The 13,117-nt window shown below is 44.7% G+C and overlaps 1 long non-coding RNA gene across 1 annotated transcript; it reads left to right on the top strand.

Moving 5' to 3' along the window:
* The first annotated feature begins 11,172 nt into the window (after nucleotides 1–11,172).
* LOC113224921 lies at nucleotides 11,173–12,469 on the top strand. The gene is made up of 2 exons (XR_003309553.1): nucleotides 11,173–11,622; nucleotides 12,333–12,469. It is a non-coding gene; the product is annotated as an uncharacterized LOC113224921 (long non-coding RNA).
* The last annotated feature ends 648 nt before the right edge of the window (nucleotides 12,470–13,117 follow it).

Genomic DNA, 13,117 nt, shown 5'->3' with positions numbered 1-13,117 from the left:
TCTTCTTCTTCTTCTTCTTCTTCTTCTTCTTCTTCTTCTTCTTCTTCCTCTTCCTCTTCCCCTTCTTCCTATCCTTTTTTGGATATGGAGTCTTGCTCTGGCACCCAGGCTGGAGTGCAGTGGTATGATCTTGGTTCACTGTACATCCACCTCTCAGGTTTAAGTGATCCTCCCGCCTCAGCCTCCTGAGTAGCTGGGATTACAAATGTGTGCCACCACACCTGGATAGTTTTGTATTTTTATTAGAGACAGGGTTTCACCATGTTGACCAGGCTGGTGTCGAACTCCTGACCTCAAGAACTCCACCCGCCTCAGTCTCCCAAGGTGCTGGGATTACAGACGTGAGCCACAGCACCCAGCATGTAAAGTATTTTCTCTAAGATATAATTTAAATACCAAATAAAGGCATGCTATGTGTTTCATTTAATGTCCAATTAAATGGAGTCAAATCTCACCCGCATGTCAAATTATCCTTCAGCCTATATACTGGGACAAAGGTTTTCATGACTGTAATCACCACAAGAGCTTTCCTGTGTTGTACTTGCAGATGGTCACAGCCTCTTGGTCTAGTAGAAAAGTCTACCCGAAGCCTCTGAGAGGCCCAACATAATCAGGGACCACAGGAAACAGTACAGCAGTAGCAATGAGAAGGGGACAGAGTGCTGTGGGACTCAGCAAGTGAAAGTGAAGAAACTTCAGGTCCTGGAATGTGGAATCCAGGTGAGCCACAGGCTTGAAGTCGGAGTTCCAGGGCTAGACCGACTAAGAACTGGAGAGGCTGGGATTCACCGGGAGGCATGGGATGGAAGGGGTCATCGCCACACAGGAGCCAGGGACCCGGAGACAGGCAGCTGCAATGCAGAAAGAGGAAAAGAGGTCTTTGAGGAAGCAAGGAAAAAATAATTCTGAATTCGTTTATACTGGTCCAGAAGTTTGTTTTAGTGCCAGCAATGGAGATATCAGTAAAAACTGAATCCTAGTTGTAATAGTATTTTTAATGGAATATATGCATTTTATCGACTTGAATTAATTACTTATGTCCTTATCTTATCTTATTATATATTACAAATATATTACATGATTTTTATATATATCTATTTTTTAATTTTAGATGGAGTCTCACTCAGTCACCCAGGCTCGAGTGCACTGGTGTGGTCTTGGCTCACTGAAACCTCCCCCTGCTGAATTCAAGTGATTCTCCTGCCTGAGTCTCCCAAGTACCTGTGACTACAGGTACATGCCACCATGCCTGGCTAATTTTTTTTCTTTTTTTTTTTTTTGTATTTTTAATGGAGACAGGGTTTCACCATGTTAGCCAGGATGGTCTCGATCTCCTGACCTCGTGATCTGCCTGCCTTGGCTATATATATCTTATTAAATATGTATATATGCTCTTCAGGCCGAGTTCTTCTCCTTCCTTTATAATTCTTATATACATGGGGTACATTCCAGAGAGCTTCATGAATGAAAACCATCTGAAATGTGTCATGGAATAATTATAAATGTGGATATACGGAGAGGAATGTGGTAGAGCAAGACACTTTGAATAGTCCACAATTCTCTCCACAACTCGTTTTTCCCAAGCTCTTTCAAATCTCAGATTATACCACTAAGAGACTGTTACTGTCGGTGTTGTTCTTTGTTGTAGACAAAGAGCTGTTGGCCACCCGCGGTTCTGTGCACTTTGCATGAATTCTTTAATTTTAATGCGATCATCACGAGGAGGTGGATATGACCCCTACCGTGAGGAGAGGAGGCAATGGGGCTGTATTACATCACTCCTTTTATCCCAAAACTTGTGGTTTTGGTAATGAGATAGGATGGCTTACCTTCCTTTTAACAAAGAAGGAGATCTCCAGAATTAATATGTCTGAGGCACCACTGGCAAATTTAGGTCGAAAGAGATTTGAAATAGTAATACATTGCCAAAATTGCCTGAAACATCACATCGTCTTTTTCAAAGAAATAACAGGTTCCCAAAACCGTTACCCTCCCAACCTCGCCCCACTCCCACTGCAGTATATTCTAAATTATTCCCACAGGTGGACCTTCATTTTGAGAATGGACGTGATGCAATATGCTACATTCTAGGAACTGGCAGCGGAAGAAAATTCTCAGTTTTCAGTCCTGGAATCCTAGATAAGGTGGCCAGTAGACACGGGTTTCCCAACAAGATTCATTCCTCATGAAAACCTTGAGTGCATGTCAACAAGTTCTTTTTCTAGAGGTAGGCATCTCCATCTTTGCTTTTTGAAATTCTTATGGGTGAGAAGAAAATTCACCCAGTAAAGCTGCAGCTGGACCCTTGGATGGCAGTCAGCAAAGACACTTCTCTGACCCAGCGGTGTGTCTGAACTCGTGTTTTCCTTCACGCATCTGTAAAGTGGTAGGTGACTGTAAAAATGATTATAAGCTTCGAAGCAGTTAGCACACTAACTGTAAAATTCCTGGGTGATGAAGATGCCAGCAACCAAAGCAGGTGATTTTTGTCTCCTGGGATTCCCTTCAGCAGCAGGGCTGGCTCAGTTATGCTGGGCGCTTAGAGCACATGGTGGCCTGCCCACTGCCTCCACCTGGTGAAGAATCTAGAGCATCCGGCACCAGCATACAAGATCTGCAAAGAAACTCTCTACTTCATGCTACAGAATATTTAGCAAGTCAGTGCAAATAGCGATACCAACCTACAAAGTACAGGAAAGGTGTTAAAAGAATGTGTAAGATTTAAGTAAATTCTCTACATTCATATATTTATCTATTAATCAAAGCCCAAAATAGGTAATAACTTAGTTACTTTAAAACAACTTGTTTTTAAGGCCGGGTGTGCTGGCTCACTCCTGAAATCCCAGCACTTTGGGAGAACAAGGCAAGAGGATCACTTGAGGTTAGGAGTTCGAGATCAGCCTGGCCAACATGGCAAAACCCCATCTCTACTAAAGATACAAAAATTAGCCAAGTGTAGTGGTGTTCGCTTGTAGTCCCAGCTACTCAGGAGGCTGAGGGAGGAAAATCATTTGAACCCAGGAGGTAGAAGCTGCAACAAGCCAAGATCGTGCCACTGCACTCCAGCCTGGGAGACAGAGCAAGACTCTGTCTCAAAACAAGCCCCCGCCGCCCCCCAACAAAACACCATTGATTTTAGTTGATTTTAAAATACAGAGGCATATAAGAAAATGTGATTTTGATTGCACCGAGATAACTTGTACTGATTTTTTTCACGGTTAGCAATAAGTTACCTTCACATAGAACATTTAAGTAGACTAGACAGCTATAAAATAAACTTTTCGCTTCATTACATACTTCTCCCGAAATTGTTACTTTTTCTTATTTTTCCAGAAAAATAAACACATACCTCAGTGTGTATGTGCACATTTAAACACACACACACACACACACACACACACGCAGAAAATACTATTTAAAATTCAACAATATCTGATGATAACCGCCCATAAAGCTGGCCCAGTGCCTGGCAGTTCTACGTCCTGTGCAAGCATCATTAACTGTGCACATAACAGCATGTAAGGTGCATTTTGGTCTGGATTTACATTATCTACTTATTTGCATTTCAAAAGAAAAAGTTTTGTCTTGCTTTTGCCCTGATTCCTTTATGTTTTAACTCAGTTTACAATGAAAAGAATAAAAATATATAAATAAATATGTAACACTCATGCTCAGAGACTAAAGCAGTTATTAAGATAATTCTAAGAGAAACTACTGAAATACATAGCAGCAAAATAAAGGACTAGTAAAGATATATTCATAACTTTTAATACTTAAGTTGTCCCCATGTGAGACTGTCAACTTGACTGTAACTAGATTCCATATGTATTTTATATATTATTACATATATTGAAAAGATATATCACAATGACATTTAAAATTGATGCATGCAATTTACCAGTCTATTGACTTCGCAGTCACTCCACATGGCGCTCTGGACGACACAAAGATAACACACTGGAGTTCTGAAGGATGCTACTCTAAATGGAGAAAAGAGTACCTGCAGAAAAATGGCAATCAGGCATTATAAACACAGCAAATGCCTTGCTAGCCATCAAAATAAAGGGCTTTTTATAGTCTGTAGATTCCCAAGTAACTATAGAAATCTTGCCTCCTTTCAAGTGACAGATTGTTTGATAGAAAGTCAACTTGTTGGGTGGAATGAGCTGGGACCAGGAGAAGGAGAAAGGGAGGGGTGAGCAAGAGTCAAAGGCTCGTTTTAAAAATTATGTCTGTGCATGTATTCCCTCCAGACCATTTGCCTTTCCTTAGGTTGCAGCACACTGGTGTCAACTGTGCCCTGCTACATTAAAAGAAATGAGACTTTGATTTGGGTTGATCTATCTAGGAAGAACTACATGAACTATGAATCATGATTGATTAATTCATGTTGAAATAGTTTTGCAAACATGTTTCTTTCTTGGGGTAGGAAAGACATATCTGCTTAGTCCTGAAGAGAATGAACTCTTCCCCTACTTCATTTCATATTTTCTCAACTAACTTTTATTGAACACAGTTATGCACTAAATATCATCCAAGGTGCCATAAGGAACCAACTGAGGCCTGTTTTTGTGCACAGGAGATTTACAAGCCTGCAGAAGGAAATGTGTAAACATGACCTATATCCACAGTGCAGGAGGAAGCTGTTGTAGAAGGAAATTCCATGACTGAAATGAAGTCTTCGAGTACTTGGGATGGGAAGAGCCTTTGGCAGCTTGGGGGTAGCATCTATGAGTGCTAGGCTCGGCATCAAGCCTCGCTTTTCCTGACACCATGTGCTAGGAAGGCCTGCACAACCAGGGTGACTGAGGAACGGTGAGAATCATGTGAGGGCCGGAATCCAAGGGCAGCAACACGCTTGGAGGCTAAAGGGAGGCTAATGTCTCCATTCCAGGGGAGGCTCAGGAAAGACGTCCTTGCCCCTGTGACATTTGGCAAGAGCCCTGCAGGCTGAGCAGGAAGGGGGTGGCATCAGAGCTCAGAAGAAACAGCTTGAAGAAACTGAGCCATGAGTTATGAGCCTGATACACCTGCCAAGGAATGGCTGGTGGGAGAAGAAGCAGGAAGGTGCTGTAGCTTGAATATTTGTCCCTTCCAAAACTCATGTTCACATTCAATCCCCACGGCCGCAATATTTAGAAGTGGGGTCTTTGAGAGGGGATGAGGTCAAGAGGGCTCTGTTCTCATGAGTGGATTAACACTTTTCCTTCTTTCCTTCCTTCCTTCCTTCCTTCCTTCCTTCCTTCCTTCCTTCCTTCCTTCCTTTCCTTCCTTCCTTCCTTCCTTCCTTCCTTCCTTCCTTCCTTCCTTCCTTCCTTCCTTTTCTCTTTTCTTTTTGATGGAGTCTTGCTTTATCACCCAGGTTGGAGTACAGTGATGTGATCTTGGCCCACTGCAATCTCCACCTTCCAGTTTCAAGCAATTATCCTGCCTCAGCCTCCAGAATAGCTGGGACTACAGGCGTGAACCACCACACTTAGCTAATTTTTGTGCTTTTAGTAGAAAACGGGTTTCACCATGTTGGCCAGGCTTGTCTCCAACTCCTGATCTCAGGCAATCTGCCCACCTCGGCCTCCCAAAGTGCTGGGATTACAGGCATGAGCCACTGCACCTGGCCAGTGGATTAACACTTTCATGGGCTAATGGATTAATGGGCTATCATGAGTGGGGAACTGGTGGCTGTGTAAGAAGAGGAAGAGAGACCAGAGCTAACACATTAACACTCTCAGGCCTCTCATCATGTGATGTACTGTGCCATCCTGGGACTCTGCGGAGAGGCCCCACCAAGAAGAAGGCCCTCAATAGATGTGGCCCTTCAACCGTGGACTTCTCAGCCTCCATAACCATAAGAAATACATTTTGTTTCTTCTTAATTCTAAGCAACACAAAACAGATGAGGAGAGTAAGTTTTCGGTTCACTTGTGGAGACCCCCAGCGGCGGGCCTGGCCCTTTTCTCCAAGCACTCAGAGTCATGCCACTCCACTTACTCACTCCTGCTGGGCTGCCTGGCTCAGATGAGAGGGAAGATGAACGCCTGTCTTAGCTTTGCCACGTGGCGATCCTTGGGCTCTTTTTGTGAGTATTTAGCTCACACAAAATCTTATCATGCATCCCAGAGGGCCATGACTAGGCTTCTCCAGGAAACGTGGTGTTTACAGGTGTCCTGAGGCACCGTGCCAGGCCTGTGGGGACAGAACTGTGGTGTGGGAGATGCCTGCTACCCGGGGCTGCATGGACAATGGACTTTAATCAGACACCATTGCTTTCTGATACTGTGATCTGGGCCTTGGTGAGCCCCAGTTTCCTTACCTGTAAAATAGGGAAAACAGTAGTGATGCGGCGCAGGGAAGCCATTTCCACACTGCTGATAATCGAGACTGAGCAATTTATATAGGAAAAGAGGTTTAATAGACTCACAGTGTCACAGTTTAATAGACTCAGAGTTTCCTAGTGGCTGGGGAGGCCTCACAATCATGGTGGAAAGCAAAAGGTACATTTTACATGGTGGCAGGCAAGAGAGAATGAGAGCCACGAGAAAGGGGGAACCCCTTATAAAACCATCAGATCTCATGAGACGTATTACTAAGACAAAAACATTATGGGGGGGCCACAAAAACTGGCCCCATGATTTAATTATCTCCCAACAGGTCCTTCTCACAACACGTGGGAATTATGGGAGCTACAATTCAAGATGATATTTGGGTGAAGACACGGACAAACTGTATCAAGTCCCCAGTTGAGGGTTAGCCCGGGAAGGTTGTTGGTTTCGCTCTGGAGAGAATACCAGGTGAGCTGGTGGCGGAAGAAAGCAGCTTTACTGAGGTGGCACTGCTGCGTCTCCACAATGCCCCCACAGAGCAGGTAGAGCTACCCACTAGGTAGAGCACTGAGAGGAACAGCTCAGGATAGTTCTGCAGTCATGTTTTTACCCAGTCTCACTCTGCCTCTCAGCCTGGAGTGCAGTGGCGCCATCTCAGTTCACTGCAACCTCTGCCTCAGCCTCCTGAGTAGCTGGAATTACAGGCACATGCTGCCAAGCCCAGCTAATTTTTGTGTTTTTAGTAGAGATGGGTTTTTGCCATGTTGGTCAGGCTGGTCTCGAACTTCTGGCCTCAAGTGATCCACCCGCTTTGGGCTCCCAGATTGCTGGGATTACAGGTGTAAGCCACCGTGCCCGGCCATTTTTACTCATCTTAAATACAAACAAATTAAAAGGCAACTGTGAGGCTGGGCATGGTGGCTCACGCCTGCAATCCCAGCACTTTGGGAGGCCAAGGCAGGCAGATCACAAGGTCAGGAGATGGAGACCATCCTGGCTAACATGGTGAAATCCCGTCTCTACTAAAAGTACAAAAAAATTAGCCGGGTGTGGTGGTGGGCACCTGTAGTTCCAGCTACTTGGGAGGCTGAGGCAGGAGAATGGTGTGAACCCGGGAGGCAGAGCTTGCAGTGAGCCGAGATCCGGCCACTGCACTCCAGCCTGGGCGACAGAGTGAGACTTCTTCTCAAAAATAAATACATATATAAATAAATAAAAAATAAAAGGCAACTATGCAGAAATTTCTAGAAAAGGAATGGTAACTTCTGGGTTATCAAGTCGCTGCCATGGAATGGGGTGTTTAACTCCCAGGCATTGCCATAGCAATGGTAAACTGACATGGCGCTGGTGGGAGTGTCTTATGGAGAGTTGCTTTCACCTCTTCCTTGTTATAGCAGGTCTTCAATCTCGTCCAGAGCCCGAGTCCCCACCTCCAGAGTTGAGTCCCACCTTTCACCTTAATAGTGCCCACCTCAGGACTGCTGCTTCTCCAGTTCATGTATCATGTTTATAACCAATGTGCATACATGTTCATTATCCTTTTCACCACCTCCATCATCTTTTTCACAGATAACTACAGGCTTGGGTTTGAGTCTTGACATCGCCATCCATCAGCTGTTCTTGGGTGGGCTGCCTCATGATCTGAGCTGGAGTTCTCCAACCTATTCAGGGAACATAATACCTTGTAGACTACTGGGAAGGTTAACATGGACATGTATGAAACACCTGATCAGATGGCCAGTACACGGTGCACAGCAGATACTCAATAATTTAAGTGCGACACTTTGCCAAGAAATAAGACTGAAGCATTCTACATTTAACAGATTGGACCCCTTGGAAACTGTGCCACCCAAAGCCAGCTTTCTCCTCCTTTATTTTGTGATATGGAAAACTGTGTCATGTCCTGAGAGTTATTCCTGCATCCCCAGCTGGACTTGTTCCTGCCCACAACTCTGTCATCCTGTCCGGCATTGCTGCAGGGTGTCTCCAGGCTGAGATTCCACATGTGTGTCTTCACCCTCTGTTCACAGGCCGCACACCCAGTAAGGGAAAGCGAGGCAGACAGTCTGTGAACCGGGGGATGCCACCAAAACCAGGTAACAGACCAAGTCACCCTTCAGACAGGCAGTAAAGAGTTGGCTCTATGGTGTGCCTTTCCTGCTGTGGGACGCAAATCCCATAACCTTTGGAAATACCCAACTTTGCAAATTCAACCGTAATAGATAATTTCCCTCTAAAATGCAATAAAGTATGACTGAAAATGTAACCGGCCTCCTCGCATCATTAATGCTATTATGCAAAAGGAATTAGGAAATTTACAAAGCTCTGAAAATGCAGTCCAGCCAGAGCACTTGCCAGAGGTGTTCACAATTCACTATTGCTTGTCTGTGTGCACATCTTGCCATGAGACCACCCAAGCCATACGCTGGAATCACGGCCCATCTTAGGGGCTCATTGTTCAGCTTTTCTGGATGCTCTTCATTCTGTCTAAACTGGAATATTACTCTAAGTTTATAGTAGAAAAATGTGATTATTTTATAATAATGAGCTCAATCATCTAATCGTTGTCCAGTGGTTTCATGGCCCCGGGAGCGGCACAGGGACGGGTGCAGGAGAAGCACTGCCGCTGTCACACCTCCCATGCAGGTGGGCTTCACGGTTCTCCAGGAACCTCTTCTCTCCCAGACTTTTGGGAAAAAACACCTTCTGGGCTCATGTAGGGCCCTGCACTTGTCACTCTGGGGGCACTGACAAATACAAACAGAATTCAGGTGAGTGATACAAAGGAAACAGATAAAGCGTTTGGTGGGAAGAGAGGTGTGGACGCTCCTCTGGTTTGAAAGATCAAGGCTCAATCTCATGTCTCTAAAGAGGAGAGATTTTACCTGAGAAGTAAACATTGGGAGCGCCAGGCATGGGAGGTCTGTGGCAAGGGCTGGGGGCAGGAGAAGCTGGGGCCAGAGGGGGCCAGAGGACGTCTGGTGCATTTCAGGGAGGTTGAAGGGGTAAGGCCAGGATGGGTGGGGCCTGGGCAGAGGGGAGGGGTGAGGGGGGCCAGAACCAGGCAGGGCCCAGGCTCTGCTTGGGTGTTCATGGGTTCTTTTGTCTGCAGAGCCTTAGGAAGCCAAGTAGGGCCTTCAGTAGGCATAAGGTGATGAGGTTCACGCCGTTGGTGCCCCAGGGAAGGGATGGTCGGGAAGTCTGGGAGGAAGCAGGAGAGCTTTAGGAGCACATGGATGCCGTCCAGAATGGAGATGGCTGTGGCTTGGAAGGAAAAGAAATCACACAGCTCAGAGTCAGGATACATTTGGAGGTCCAGTCCACCGAGTTTGCTGGCGGGGAAGATATGCACCAGAAAAGAAAGAGGACATCCAGGACAATGTTTTCTGCCCCCTCCTCGCCCAGCCAATCCATACATTGTCCGGAAGTAGGAAGCAGTAGCTTCATTTTACGGTCAGGATTCTTGGGGCTCAGATGGGTTAAAAATTGGTCAAAGTCTTGCACAAATCCTGAGAGTACAGAGGTAGAAAATGAATCCAGGTCTTTGATTCCGAAACATAAGCTGTTTCGCTGTGTCACTTATCCTCTTCATTTTCATGCCAGTTCCAAGAATTAACACTGCAGTCAGCTTTCTGTTTCATTTCCCAAGATACTATGTAACAACGAAGAAACCTTAAGAAGAGAGCAGGAATGTCTCACATGCATGCAGGGCCAGCCTGATTCTCTCTCAAAGCCACTACTTCCTACACTCTGGATTCCAATACAAAGAATGCATATTTATGCAGCAGGAATGGGCCAAGGACCACACGTTGCACAGCTCTGGGAAGCAGAGTAGAAGCTGCGCCAGGCCTATCTGGTCTGTCTGAATGGAAAAGGTCATAGATCCCAATCGGCTTGGAGATTCTGATGAACCTCCCTTTCTTTGGGTTGGATTTAAAATGTAATACTTTTCCCCCAGTTGTAAGTGGAAGACTAAAAGATGGGAAGATTTTTACAAGTTACACTTCTTCCCACCCTTACTTTCCCTGGAGTTTCCATCACTAATCATCTGACTGCCCCATTAACCCCCCAAAACCCAAAGTCTATTGGTGGTGGAATATTGAGCTGAAGAGCAGACTGCTGTAGAAGTCATCAGTTCTCTCTGATCACAGTGTCCAGAAAGTCCCTCTTCACCAGGCACCTGCTCCCTGTAGATACGGCATTTCAGATCTACCATGTGGCAATTCCAGCAACTCACTCGTTTATGCTGATTGGTGCAAATTTTATTTTAGCCTCCAAACAGTTTTCTTCCCCAGTCTGTTAAAAGAAAACAAAACCAGAACACCTGTCTCTCTCTCTAGTTACAGATAGGAACACTTACCCACATCATGGCATCAGTATTTCACCGAAGCCCTGGAGAGTGTCAGGCACCGTGTTAGGAACTGAATACAAAAATAAGGTGTAAACCAGTCCCTCAAGGAATCCATGGGACTGGTGAGATTAGCTAACTGTGCACCTGGAGGGAATATACTTAGAAATAACTGCGAATTCTGCAGAAATGCTAAGGGGTTCCCAGTCTCGTTTCTATGAGGCCTGTTAATTGCTGAGTTGTTTTGTCTCTGATCTATGGAACCCCGATAGCGTGCTCTAGGTCTTTAATTTCTTCATCTCTACAGAATAATCTCAATGGAGTCATCGCATGTGTTTATTCATACTTCTCAATGTGGAAGTGAACTCTCTGTGGTGTAAAAACGTATCCAGGAAGCACCTGACAAGCTGGAATCCTCAATGACCTGGCATTGCTATAGGTGCTATAGGAACAATCTTCTTTTTTTTTTCTTTTTTTTTTTTTTCTTTTTTTGAAACGGGGTCTTGCTCTGTCAGCCAGACCGGGGCGATCTTGGCTCACTTCAACCTCTGCCTCCTGGGATCAAGCGATTCTCCGGTCACAGCCTCTTGAGTTGCTGGGATTACAGACGGGTGCCACCATGCCCAGCTAATTTTTGTATTTTTAGTAGAGACCGGGTTTCGCCATGTTGCTCAGGCTACTCTCGAACTCCTGGCCTCAGGTAATCTGTCCGCCTCAGCCTCCCAAAGTGCTGGGATTACAGGTGTGAGCCACCACACCCGGCTGGAACAATCTTGATATTAGGGTGAACAAGTGATTTCACAGCATTCTCCGAAGGAGGAAACACTGGGAGTGTCCACCTGAGAATCAACACCGTGGATCATTCTGGGGAGTTAATAGTTTTGAGATGTGTCCCAAGATAATTGTTAGCTTGAATCACCACGTGGATGGAAGGATGCTGATCCTAAGAGCCAGGTAAGGACCAAAGGGTGTCATTCGGGTGAAATCCCCAGATGGAAGATCCTTCCACTTCCCATGATAGAATTCTATTACTCTGCCTGTAGTTTGGGGAAACAACACTTTACAAATAGAGGACAAGATACATTTTGCCAAGAACAACCATATGGATTTAACTGCTGCTAACAACCGTGAGGAAGGAACATCAATAAAAAGCAAGTCTATGGAACGACTCCTTCCCCAAACGGTACTTGTTACAGAACGCAGGCCCCAGCAGGCCTGGTCCATCCTCCACATTCTTTCCTCTCTGACTTATTTTTACTTTCTGTTTGAATTGGCTTGGTTTTATTTTGCCCTAAACTGTCTCTGTAGTCATCCCCCCACAGAGTTTCGAGAGTGAAAGTCCGATCCGCCCACGCTTCACAGAACTCAACGCGGAGCCTCCTCAGGAGTCACTTGACGTCAAGGCTGACTTTTAAATTTGCCAAAAAGGCATTCTTTGGGGGAACGGTCGGCACCATCACTTTCCCTCTTTAGAGAACTGCTACTGGCTGCTGGAATGCAAAACCCACAAATTGCATTTCTAAACTTAATTCGATACATAGATGAGGGGGGAGGGGCTTCAGGCTTTGATGCTATTGTTTTTAACCAACATGTTTTAATATATCATTTATATTTTATTTTTTTCTTCCCCTAATTTTTGAACTTTTTGTTTGTTTGTTTTACAGGCCAAGCCTACTGCTGTTAGAAAACATATTTAGAAATCTCTTGGATCTTCCCTGCCTGAACATCATATATTTAGTTACCTTGTGTGTTTAGATGAAGAGTGCTTCAGATCTCAACAAAAAAAGTATTTTATTTGAAAGCTTGTTTTCTGCTTATTTACACTACTAATTTAGAGTCCAGGGGAATCTCTAAATTTGCCTCTAGAAACCACATAATCACCTAATAATACCTTTCCTGACTCTACTTTCTGACACAAGTGACTTTTGAAACCCTTCCATCTTCCCTTTCTATTTCATGTACTGCACTCCACTCTTTTTTCCTTACTTTTTTTTTTTACAGTCCGTCACGGAGTATTTGTTTACCAAATGTTACTTTTCTTGGATCCAATCTATTTTTGAAGAGTGCAAAAGCAAACAACTGTTTGAAGATGTCAAGCTTCATTTTATTTATGCATGAATAATACAAATAACTTGAAAATGACCTAGTCTGCTTTTCTCAGATTTAGATAGAAAAACTGCTTCCGGCCAATGTTTATGCCAATTTGTTCATGCCAAGTTTCCAGTTTCGGTGCCAACTGGTTTTTACAGCCAAGTTGTAAACCTTCAGTAAACATGGCTTATAATGAAAAGTGCAACACAGCCTGAACCCTGGCACCAGGGGACGGATGTAAATTTATTCTAAGAACAAAATTCTAACAGGAACAGGAGGGGAGCTAGGCTGGCTATAAAGTGTTCCCACCATAATATGGAAAGTATACAGATGATGATAGATTTGATTACTAAGAGCC

This window comes from Piliocolobus tephrosceles, chromosome 9 (assembly GCF_002776525.5).
Source record: "Piliocolobus tephrosceles isolate RC106 chromosome 9, ASM277652v3, whole genome shotgun sequence".
Taxonomy (NCBI): Eukaryota; Metazoa; Chordata; class Mammalia; order Primates; family Cercopithecidae; genus Piliocolobus; species Piliocolobus tephrosceles.
The sequence above is the reverse complement of the archived record's forward strand: the minus strand, read 5'-3'. Positions and strand labels throughout refer to the sequence as shown.